Source organism: Balaenoptera physalus, assembly GCF_965194825.1.
Source record: "Balaenoptera physalus genome assembly, chromosome: 3".
Lineage (NCBI taxonomy): Eukaryota > Metazoa > Chordata > Mammalia > Artiodactyla > Balaenopteridae > Balaenoptera > Balaenoptera physalus.
This window is the reverse complement of record NC_138890.1, coordinates 21,817,673-21,828,308: the sequence shown is the minus strand read 5'-3', so window position 1 is coordinate 21,828,308 and position 10,636 is coordinate 21,817,673. Positions and strand designations below refer to the sequence as shown.

The following is a 10,636-nucleotide window of genomic DNA, read 5'->3' as shown; positions in this document are numbered from 1 at the left end:
GGTAAGGATTCAATAAATATTTGTTGAATTTTACAAACAACCATGCAGTTAACCCTCAGTCATGTATTTCATTCCTTTAATAGTGTTATTCAAATGCTTCTGTTGAGATAGCATTTCCATACTAGTCTATTCAAACTAAAACTAAGAATTACACTCACCTGAATCCACATCAAACTGGCATCTCATTACTCTATCTGGAAGTCCTTGATATTTTAAAATGCTGTGCTCGATAGCTTCTATACGCCTCTCCAGAACCCCTCTCCAGCCTTTCCACCCTGTGACCCGTATGATGTATACTGACAAGCTTCCAGTTGGGTTTGGCCAACGGAGAGAACAGACAGTAGACAGGAGAACGAGGCTGGAACACTTATCCCTCTGGCTTTCCTTCTGCAGGGCCACCACAGTCTGGCAGTCTCCTGTCATTAGCCACTTCCATACAACCTGGCTCCACAAGTTGGTATCTCCACTGAGGGTAGTGCTAACAGAGCCCCACAAACAACCCACTGTTTCTAGCCCCAGCAGGTGGCACAACTGCCTGTGGTTCTGCTCCACACATAAATAATCCCTTTATCAAACTCACTACAAATTATCCAATTAGGCTATGACGTGTGATTTCTCCAGGACCCTGACTGATACGTAGTGCCCAGGCCAATTTGTACTACAAGTTGAAATCACAAAGTATACAGATGCTGTCTTAGCAAAATAAAACCTACAAGTTATGCAGATGTGGGAGATGTGTCTCATAAGTTGACTTAGTGGCCAAGTATTAAATATTACAGTAGAGATACCTAAATTGTTTTCAGATCTCCATAGAAAATAAAAGAGGGGAAAAAATATTTTAAGCCACCACCCGGTGTCAAGGCCACCTTGACTTCCTTTCTTTCCTCTACCATTCTTGGCATTCTAAGTCTCACCCCAACCCAAAAGTGAAAATAGGTAGGAGGAAGGGCACAGCTGTGATTTATACCCAACTTTGTAGGTCAAAGTATGGAGGAATCTGGGGAAAGCCACCGCTTGGGAAGAGAAGGGAGGTGGGAACTTCAGGAGAAGGGAAAGCATTAAAAGGACCTAGCCCCGAGGTTAGGGGCCATAGGCTATGGGAAAGAGGACGTATGTCCATGATAGAACACCCAACACTGGCAGAAGGAACCTCTATGATACTAAACCAACATGGATGGTTGTGCAGTTGTGTGCTTCCCACCACACAACTCCAAGGAGCACCGTATACTGTGTTACTCAACGGAAAGGCCATATAAGCAGCAGTCCTGCTGAATCTCACTCAGATCCCAAGTTCCCACGTGGTACCGTGGAGGGATTAGCTAGACCAGATATCATGCCCTACTTTTTAAGCTCAAGCTTCTATCATTTGGATTCCATCACAATAAACATGAAGAACACGGGCTTCCCTGGTGGCGCAGTGGTTGAGGGTCTGCCTGCCAATGCAGGGGACAAGGGTACGAGCCCTGGTCTGGGAAGATCCCACATGCTGCGGAGCAACTAGGCCCGTGAGCCACAACTACTGAGCCTGCTCGTCTGGAGCCTGTGCTCCGCAACAAGAGAGGCCGCGATAATGAGAGGCCCGCGCACCGTGATGAAGAGTGGCCCCCGCATGCCGCAACTAGAGAAAGCCCTCACACAGAAACGAAGACCCAACACAGCCAAAAATAAATAAATAAATAAAAAATAAAAATAAAGGAATTCCTTTAAAAAAAAAAAAACATGAAGAACAGACGGAACCTTTGGGGCGTTCTGTGTGTGTGCAACCTCAGCTTCCAATCATCCAAAAGCTCACAAGATTCTTTCACGTGAGCAATAAACGGGGAAAGGGGGCTACTCTAGGACTGGTCAGCAATGTGCCCTCAAAAGTGCTTAAGGTATGTGTGCATATATAATCTGATTTGTCCGCCATCATGAAAACCTGGCACTCCAGCTGCTGCTGGAAAAATTCAAAAGGTCTGGCAACGCTGGGCTCACATTCCCAAAAAGCCACCATCACTGGGGCTGAATAACAGCCATGCCCATAAACCAGGCCTTCCACCATCTGCCTTACCGACTTATGTTAAATCCTGGCTTCTGGAACCATCTAAGTGGGCCAAGCCTGAAAATTCAGGCAAGGAGTTCCTGACCCCCCCTTCTCCGGGGAGAGACAAGACACTGCTTGTCACCAGCAACCTGTACGGCTCACTCTAATGAGGAGTCGAAATGCTTGGACCTTTGTGCCCGAGGGAGACAATCTCCTTCATCATAAGAAGTGGCATCAGCTTTACTGTCGTTGATCAGCAAAGAGTAACTACCCGGATTATAGAAAGACTTCCAAGAACAACTGCACTTTCAGTTCCAGAGTCTCTCTCCATCTAGAGACACTTAGGAGAACTCCTTAACTTTTCAAGTGGCCTGCTGTTTCAGGTTCTACTCTGTACTGGGTCAGGGACTGGGTCTCTGGCTATGCCACCCACCCCAATCCCATCCTGGTGAGATGGTGAGAACATGTGCCCTCGCCTGCAGTTCAGCCCCTTTGCTTTGGGAGGTGCAGGTTTGCGCCCCCATTCGCCTGTCTTTGGAGCTTTACGTCACACTCCACCGGGCCTCTGATGAGAACAGAAGAGGAAAATAGAGGAGCGTTTCATGAAACAAATGGGGAGCCACTCCTTTTTCATCTCTGTCAGTCGTGCCACCGTGACCATGAGGAATAGGAACGAGGGCAGCCCTGAGGAAGCCTCGGCTAACTTCTCAGCCCAACAGCCTGTGGAAGCAGGGAGGAAGTCTTCTGCCTTGAACACTGCCAGCCCTCCATTCCTAATGCACCTAAAACAGTCGGCACTTATCCCACCACGTCAGATTGCTGCGGGCAGAGCCACAAGCCCTTTTAGAGCTGGGCCGTCAGTGGTCTCCCAAGTCACCTCAGAAAAGTTATCTAAACATAGCACGTGATTTTCAGGGTGGCTGCCACTTCCAAGGTTTCAAGGATTAAAGGGTGAGTGTTAACTTGGAAACCATAGGATTCCATAGCCCTGAAATGGCATAGGATGAATGAGCAAGGAAAACCCTGTGTGTGGATACCCAGGACCTCATAACAAAACCTTTGTCCCTCAGCTGGACAATGAGGTGCCACGTGGTCTGCACAGCAGGGTCCCGGCAGATACCTTGGTCTAGTGGGGATGCCACGGGAAGGGACTCAGAAAACAATGTAACTGAATTAGGTCTTCATTCATATGACAAATAAAGTATTGTTTTTTATTCAAAAGATAATAACCGAGTTTTACTTCAATAACAAGTATGCTTTCTTTGTTGTTTGTTTACTTCTCTCCTATTAGAGTCTTTGTGTACATGAGGTCTGGCATTCATCAGGGGCTTGTTCAGACCTATCTAGGATCTCCTGTGAATATAAACAAAAAGCTAAGTGTGGCCCGAACAAACCAGAGGGTAATATGTTAGCCAGATACCACTCTCAAAGGGTCATTCCAAAGATAAATGCGTTTTTGTGCACAAGGTTCTTTGAGCTCCCAAGAAAAGAGATATGCTGTGTATCTGGTCCTGTTAATAACTTCTTTGGTTTTCATTTGTGCTCGTACCTGCGGTAACGCAAGCAGCTATGCAGCCTGCTTCATTCATTCATGCATGCACTTTAAGTTTATGTACGAAAGTAAACGCTGGACCCTCTCACTTTTTTCAAAGTCTACATTTAAATAGAAAGCGGGGGGGCAGGGGACAAATAAAACCTCTTTTCCATCCTTGTTTAAATCTAAGTCTGTAACTCCCTGTAATTAGTCTTTTTCCAGGGATCTAACGTACAGCATGGTGACTATAGTTAACAGTGTGTTATATACTTGAAATGTGCAAAAAGAGTAGATCTCATGTGTTCTCACCACAAAAAATGGTAACTATGTGAGGTAACAGATGTTAATTAGCAATTAACATCTGAGTTAGCAATAAAGTCAAGGGCAAGAACCCAGCATTTGGAGGAATCCTTATTCTTTAGCTAACACACATGCTTGCCTCACAACAGGAAAGTTCTCTTTCCCTCATCTACTTCTTTCAAATTGAGAAGGTGATTTAACGAATCAAATCCTACCTGTTACATAACAAGTATCCTGAAAAGCAAAGTAAGGGATTTGAAAACACATGTGTTGTAAAGTGGTAACAAGTACAGCTTTAGACTCAGGCCGACTTAAGTTCAGTCTGGGGCTTTGTCATGTACTCCCTGCATGATTTAGGGTAATTATGACCCCTCTAGATTTCAGTTCTCTCACCTGTAAAATGGGGTGATTCATACCTACGTCATGAAGTGTTGAGAGGACTGAATGAGATGAAGTCTGGAGACACTTAGCCAAGGACCCGGCATATTGTGAGTGCTGAGCAGCAGCTGGTTTCTGTTGGGGAGGGTGTCGTGGTTATTGACAGACCCCATTCTCACCACACTGAACACTAGCTGAGAGGCATCGCGTCCTCCGCCCCTCACCACAGTACCAGGCACAGAGTGCAGACGCCATCAACACTTGCTGAACCGAATAGAGAGCACAGTGAGGACAGTAATCAAGTCATTCAGCAACTGTCTGTTAGGCACTTACTGTCTTCCACAGAACACCTTAAACTCTGGAGATAAAGCTGTAACGGCAAATAGGTAAACTCCCTGTCTTCGGAGAGTTTACATCCTACTGGTAGAAGGCAGATAATCAACAAGTAAACAAATTATGTAATTTCCAATGCTGATAGAGCAATATGAACTACGAAACATTAAAGAGGATTATGGAGTGGAGAAGAACTTGGAGCAGGGAACAACTCTGTACAGGTACATTAAGGAAACCATCTTTGAAGAAGTGGTATTAACTCTGAGAACTGAACGGTAAAGAGGTAACCACGAGAAGATCTAGAGGAAGAGGATTTCTGGGAAGCAAATATAAAAACCCAAAGTCAGGTACAAGCATTTAGTATTTGAACAACAGAAAAGCAGCCTGCATGGTAAGCATGTGAGTGTTTGGCGTGGGGTGGGGGACAGCAGAGCCAAGGACCTCACTACGGACAGCGAGGGTAGTTTGAATTATTTCCTAGTTATGGTAGGAAGGAAGGCATCAGAAGTTTTCAGTATTTTCTCAGAAAAGATGCCTGCTCGGCACATGATTACGGGATGAAGCAATGAGGCTGTGAGGGCCCCTGCATAATTATTTCATGCTAATACAGCAGGCAAGATTGTCAGAGCAGGTGCTGCTGTGGTTGGTATTCAGAGCTGTTGTATCCAAGGAATGTATTTCCTCAGAAAAATCAAATCAAATCAGGACTTGCTTTTAACTTCAGAGAAGAGAAAATTAGATCAAACCTATCAATTCATTCAATGTCAGAAGTCTATAAAGATTTATGGGCACAGGGAGATCAGCTCGGTGCTTTGTGACAACCTAGAGGGGTAGGATAGGGAGGGTGGGAGGGAGACGCGAGAGGGAGGGGCTGTGGAGATATAAGTATACGTATAGCTGATTCACTTTGTTATACAGCAGAAACTAATACAACATTGTAAAGCAATTATACTCCAATAAAGATGTTAAAAAAAAAAAGATTTATGGAAGTCAGGTAGGGGAATCTTGCTTTGAAGCCCTTCTCAATCAGAAAAGTTTTTAACATCTTACCTCTGTAAGAGACCATTTTTCTCTTTATATTGGAGTTCAAACACCCCATTTACTAGGATTCACACCCTAATCTCCAGGAAGTAAAATTTTATAGTGATTAATCTAAACCTCAAGGACACAGAAAAATGAAAAATTCCTGGGAATGGGATTGTGCCTTGCTAGTGCTGTACCATTCCATGTCTCATCAGGAAAACGGAAGGCACTATAGGTATTGCAGACAGGAAATTTAATACAGGAAACAGAAATCTGGAAAGAGCCGACAGAGAGAAAAGAGAACAGGTGAACTTAGCCACAGGCCAGTAATTGCAAGAAGCTGTTCCCATCCTAGGACTGGAGGAACAAAAGGAAAATGTTACTCATCGTCCACGATCCCTACACCATTGCCAGAACATTCCATGCTGGTGTTGTTGGGACAACAGCCAGGGTTTCTCTGCAGAAAGTTGAGTCTAAACATGTCCACAGCAGTCATGGTTGCTACTGGAACCAGAGTCTACAGGTGCTTTGTTGCTGGAATACCCACTGCCTGGGCAGGATGCCTAGAGTCTAGACTTGTCTACCACCACTACCATCTCTGCTGCACCGGAGAAGCACATAAAATATTGTTTCCTTCCTCATGCCTCCTAATCTCCCACCAGTGCCTCCAATTTGTAGAAAGTAACTAGAAGCCATGGGGCAGGGGGATTTTAGAAATGCAGCTGTCAGACTTCTAGCCCACCACGATACACAGGAGAGCATGGAAGAGTGGAAATGGAGCCTGAAGCCAAGAGACTGGTAAGTAGCACTTCTCCTCTTGAGCTTCACTGTTAGAAGTCCTAGTAAACTAAGGCAAATAAAGGTTGCCTGGAGATATTCTGAGAAGTGTTTGTGACTATAAAGAAGAAAAGGGAGAATCTGAAAACCTAGAGAACGGAAGAGGATAAGCTTGCGAGACAAGCAAGAACTGTAGTGCTTCCTTTGCATCCTCTTTCTTAAGCTACTTTCCTTTACCAATCAATCTATTCAGGAAACCAACCAAGCCTCATTCACTCTGAAGTTTAAATGACTGATAAGAGTTTCAAGAACAGCCAGTACAGTAGGCAGGAAAAACTTAGAAACATCAAGGAATAGTAGCACAATGAAAACTGACCTAAAACAGTTTCTCAACCTCAGCACTACTGACATTTTAGGCCAGGGAATTCTTTGTTGTGGGGAGCTGTCTTTTATACTACAGAACATTTAGCAGCAGCTCTGATTGATATCATGCCCAACTTGTGACAATTAAGAATTTCTCTAGACATGGCCAAATGTTTTCAGGGAGCAAGATCTAAAATATCTTACAGAAACTTAAGTGGAGAATTGGAGTGTATGTAGGAATTGCCTAATGAGAGAGGAAGGGAGGGATTTCAGGCAGGAACAAAACATCAAATGCAAAGGTAAGAAAACGTAAAACAGGAATGTGGCTGAAGCATAGGGTGTAAGGAAGGGAATGGAGGGATGAAGCTGGGTGGCAGAAAGTGTTGACTATGCCAGGCTACAAGTTTGAGCTTTAATTTCTAGACAATGGGGAGCCATTGAAGGATCAGGAGCAGGGCAATGATTTATTCAAATTTGCGATTGGAAGCATGTCTTTGGTGGCTGTGTGGATCACAGAATAACGGTAGAGGAGATGAAGAGAAAGGAAGCCAGTTACCTCTTTGTCATCATCCTGACCAGATACTAAGGATCGATATGAAGGCAAGATGAGTGATACTTAGGAGAGGGAATCAATACAAGTTAGTGATTAAGTGAATGTGAAAAGCAAGGAAAAGGAGTACAAGAATTGCAGATTGAAGGCTCGAAACAGGAAAATGAAGCAGGCTAAGAAACCGGTCTGTGGTTTAGGTTGTGCTTTTCTTTAGGTGACAGGTCCTACTTTGGATATGTAAGTTTGAGTTGTCTGTGGGACATCCAGGCCAAGATGTCTAGTGGGTAATTCTATATATATAAGCCTGTTGCTCAGGAAAGGGATCTGGTCTAGATCTGTTTGAGGGTCTTCAGACTAGACAGTAATTGACACGCCCGCGAATTGCACCATGGAGGGAAAGCAGACAGCATGAGCAAAGACCCGAGGACAGACTTCAGGAGAATATTAACCTTTTGAGAAAGGGAGAGGTCAAGGAAAAGCAAAGCGTAAAATGATTCTGAAACCAGCAAAAGTTTGAGAGGAGGGAGTTCCCTGGCCGTCCAGTGGTTAGGACTCAGTGTTTCCACTGCAGGGGGCACAGGTTTGATCCCTGGTCAGGGAACTAAGATCCCGCATGCTGCACCTAACCCTCCGGTGACAATGGGTCTGGTATGCCTGACCCAAAGGCCGCTGAGGAAGGTTATGTAAGAGCAGAAGAAAAAGCCCCTGGAGGGCCACTGACTGGAGCCCAGCACCCCGCATGCTCCCCTTTCTCCCTTGCGCACCCACTCCTATTATTGGGACACCCCTCTTGCTCTTTCCCAAGGAGGCTGGCTTGGGAGGGAGGGCTCGGGCTGGCCTTGGGTTCAAGCTCCGAGTGACAGTCTGGTGGGCAGGCAGGCTCATGACTCAGTTTTGTCTACTAGTGACAGACCAATGTGTCTAGGCCTGTTGGTCCTGCTCCCCCATCTGATTTGGGGGGGGGGGCGTCAACCTTATCGAGGTATAATTTACATACAGTTAACTGCATCCATCAGGCAACGGGATGAGTTTTGACAGATACTTACACTCATGAAAAACCACCACCACAGTCAAAACACACAATATTCCCACCCCACCCCACAAATTTCCTCATGCTCTTTTGCAGTCTTTCCCCCCCTCCACCCCCCAGGCCACCACTGATCTGCTTTTGATCCCTAAGGGTTCCGCAAGCTGTGCGGCACGGCCAAAAAAGAAGTTTGAGAGGAAAGGAGTGGTGAACTGTGCAGAGAAACCAAGCAAGGTAAGGACTAAAAATTAGTTCCACCATTGGATACCGTGATCAGGAGCCCCTGGCAACCTTTGTCAGGAAGGTCCAAGGATTTGATAGCACTAGTATTTCCATGACAAGACTGAGCATGTTTTTAGGCTGAGAGAATGGACCCAGAGAAGGAATGAGTAACACTGGTCAGACCTTGAGGAAAAGTGTGGAAATGAAGGGTGCAAACAGTGGTAGGGCCAATCTGAAAGGAGGGCAGGACATCTCTGAGACAGGGCTTTGAAGATGACGCGTTCAAGTGACAGAGAATGTTCATACCTCTGAGAAACACAAGGCAAGGCCACCTGCTAAGAATTAGATCAAAGGAGGTCCTGCGAGAGGAAGAGCTAGATTGGGCATTCCAGGGGGGGCGTAAACGTTTCTTATAACTATCACAAGAAGGGAGAGAAATCAAACACAAGACAAGGCTGACCAGGCAGCTTTGATGACCCAACTGAGATCTGAACCCACTTGCTTTCAGAGGGGCCACTTTGTAGGGATGTGCAATTTTCTGGGATGCACTCAACAGCTCAAGTTAGGAGTAGACCGAGTTTGGGTAGACCCTGACTGCACTGTCCAACAGAATATGGTAGAAATGATGCTATGCGAGCTTCCAGGTCAGGCCTTTAGACGCTGGCAGCTTCTACTTCTGGCCTGTGGAATACTCTCTTGGAGCCTTGGGCAACGAACGGTAGGAGAAGTTCAACTACCCTGCTGGAGGGACCACGTGGTGAGACAGAGACCACACAGAGAGAGCAGGGGGCCAGCTGAGCCCTGCATCCAACTAGCCCCTTCCATCAAGGGGCCAGGCATGCGAGTAAAACCCACCAGGACCCTCCAGACCAGTTGAGCACTGAATGACCCAGTCCGTGCAACACGCTGGGTCCTGCCCAAATTCCAGACCCACAAAACCATGACGGGAAATGATGAGAAGCTGTGGTCTCAGTGGAGCTGAAGACTTCAGAAGTAGGGCTGTCCCAAGTTTGGAGCAGCTTGGTGAGGCAGGTGGTGATAAGATCCTGGTAGTATTATAAACGTAGGGGAGAAAAATTGCTGACAGGCTGGGGAAAGGGGGAAAAGCTTACCAGGTTCAGATTATTGCTAATCATTCCTAGCAGTTCTTACTTTAAAAAACAGGATTCAAGGAGGAAAACTGTTCACCAGCAGTCACCTCAGCTGCCACTGTGATGCCTGGTGACACATAATTAGAAAACATGACAGATTAGTTTAATAATGGACAGTGTTTCCTAGTGAAAGCAGTTTGGGCTGTTCGTTGATTGTAAGCAATCTGCTCCTCCCCCTCCTTCGCCCACCTGCCTTTCAGCTAGAGGCCCGGGGCTCGAGGGGGAAGGATGGCAAATGGGTCATAAAACACAGCACGGGAGGGGCAGATGGTTGGGGGAACAGAAAGAACAAGAGGAGACAAACTCAGAGCGGGAGAGGGGAGATTCCTGGGCGTCCTGGGGGGAGAGGAGAGAGGAAGGAAGGAGGGGAGTGTGAACCCACCCTCCCAGCTGTCTGCAGACATCTAACTACTGTCAAAAACAACACTTCCATTTGTCTCGGGGAGGAAGCGGTGAACGGCGGGAGGGTGGGGGGAACCCGTGCTTGCTTTCAGGCATTGTTGTTTTCTTTTTCCTTAAAAAAAATTTTATCCTAAGAATTTTAAGGACATGCAGAAATCATAGCCGTCTCGCTGAATCGCTGTAGGACAGTTCTTCGATTATTCAGCTATCAAGGGCCTGCTAAACGTTAAATTAAGCATCCTCTGTCCCCTGTCCTGAACCATTAAGTTATGCACGTGCGCAGATAACGGGGCACACGGCAGCGGGAGGCATTTATCACGCAGCTCTGTCTCTGGGTTGCTGTTCTGTAGAAACTGCATCTGCCACAGGCCCAGCAGCCGCAATTCGATCTCGCCTGGTGGAGTGAGAGGCACCGCCCTGCCCTCTGCGCCCGTGTTCCTTGTAGACCCGGGAGTGCAGGCGGCACGTGGAGCTCCGCTGGCCCTCGTCCTCCCTCTCCTCCCTCGCCCCGCCTCTCTTTTTAATACCTGCTCCTCCTATTGAAATGAAAAAT

The 10,636-nt window shown here is 46.4% G+C and overlaps 1 protein-coding gene across 6 annotated transcripts in view; it reads right to left on the bottom strand.

Annotated features, from left to right (window-relative positions):
• The window catches only part of LOC309658223 (uncharacterized protein), a 184,892-nt gene that overhangs the window by 140,888 nt on the left and 33,368 nt on the right, over positions 1–10,636 (bottom strand). The gene's annotated exons all lie outside the window — the stretch shown is intronic.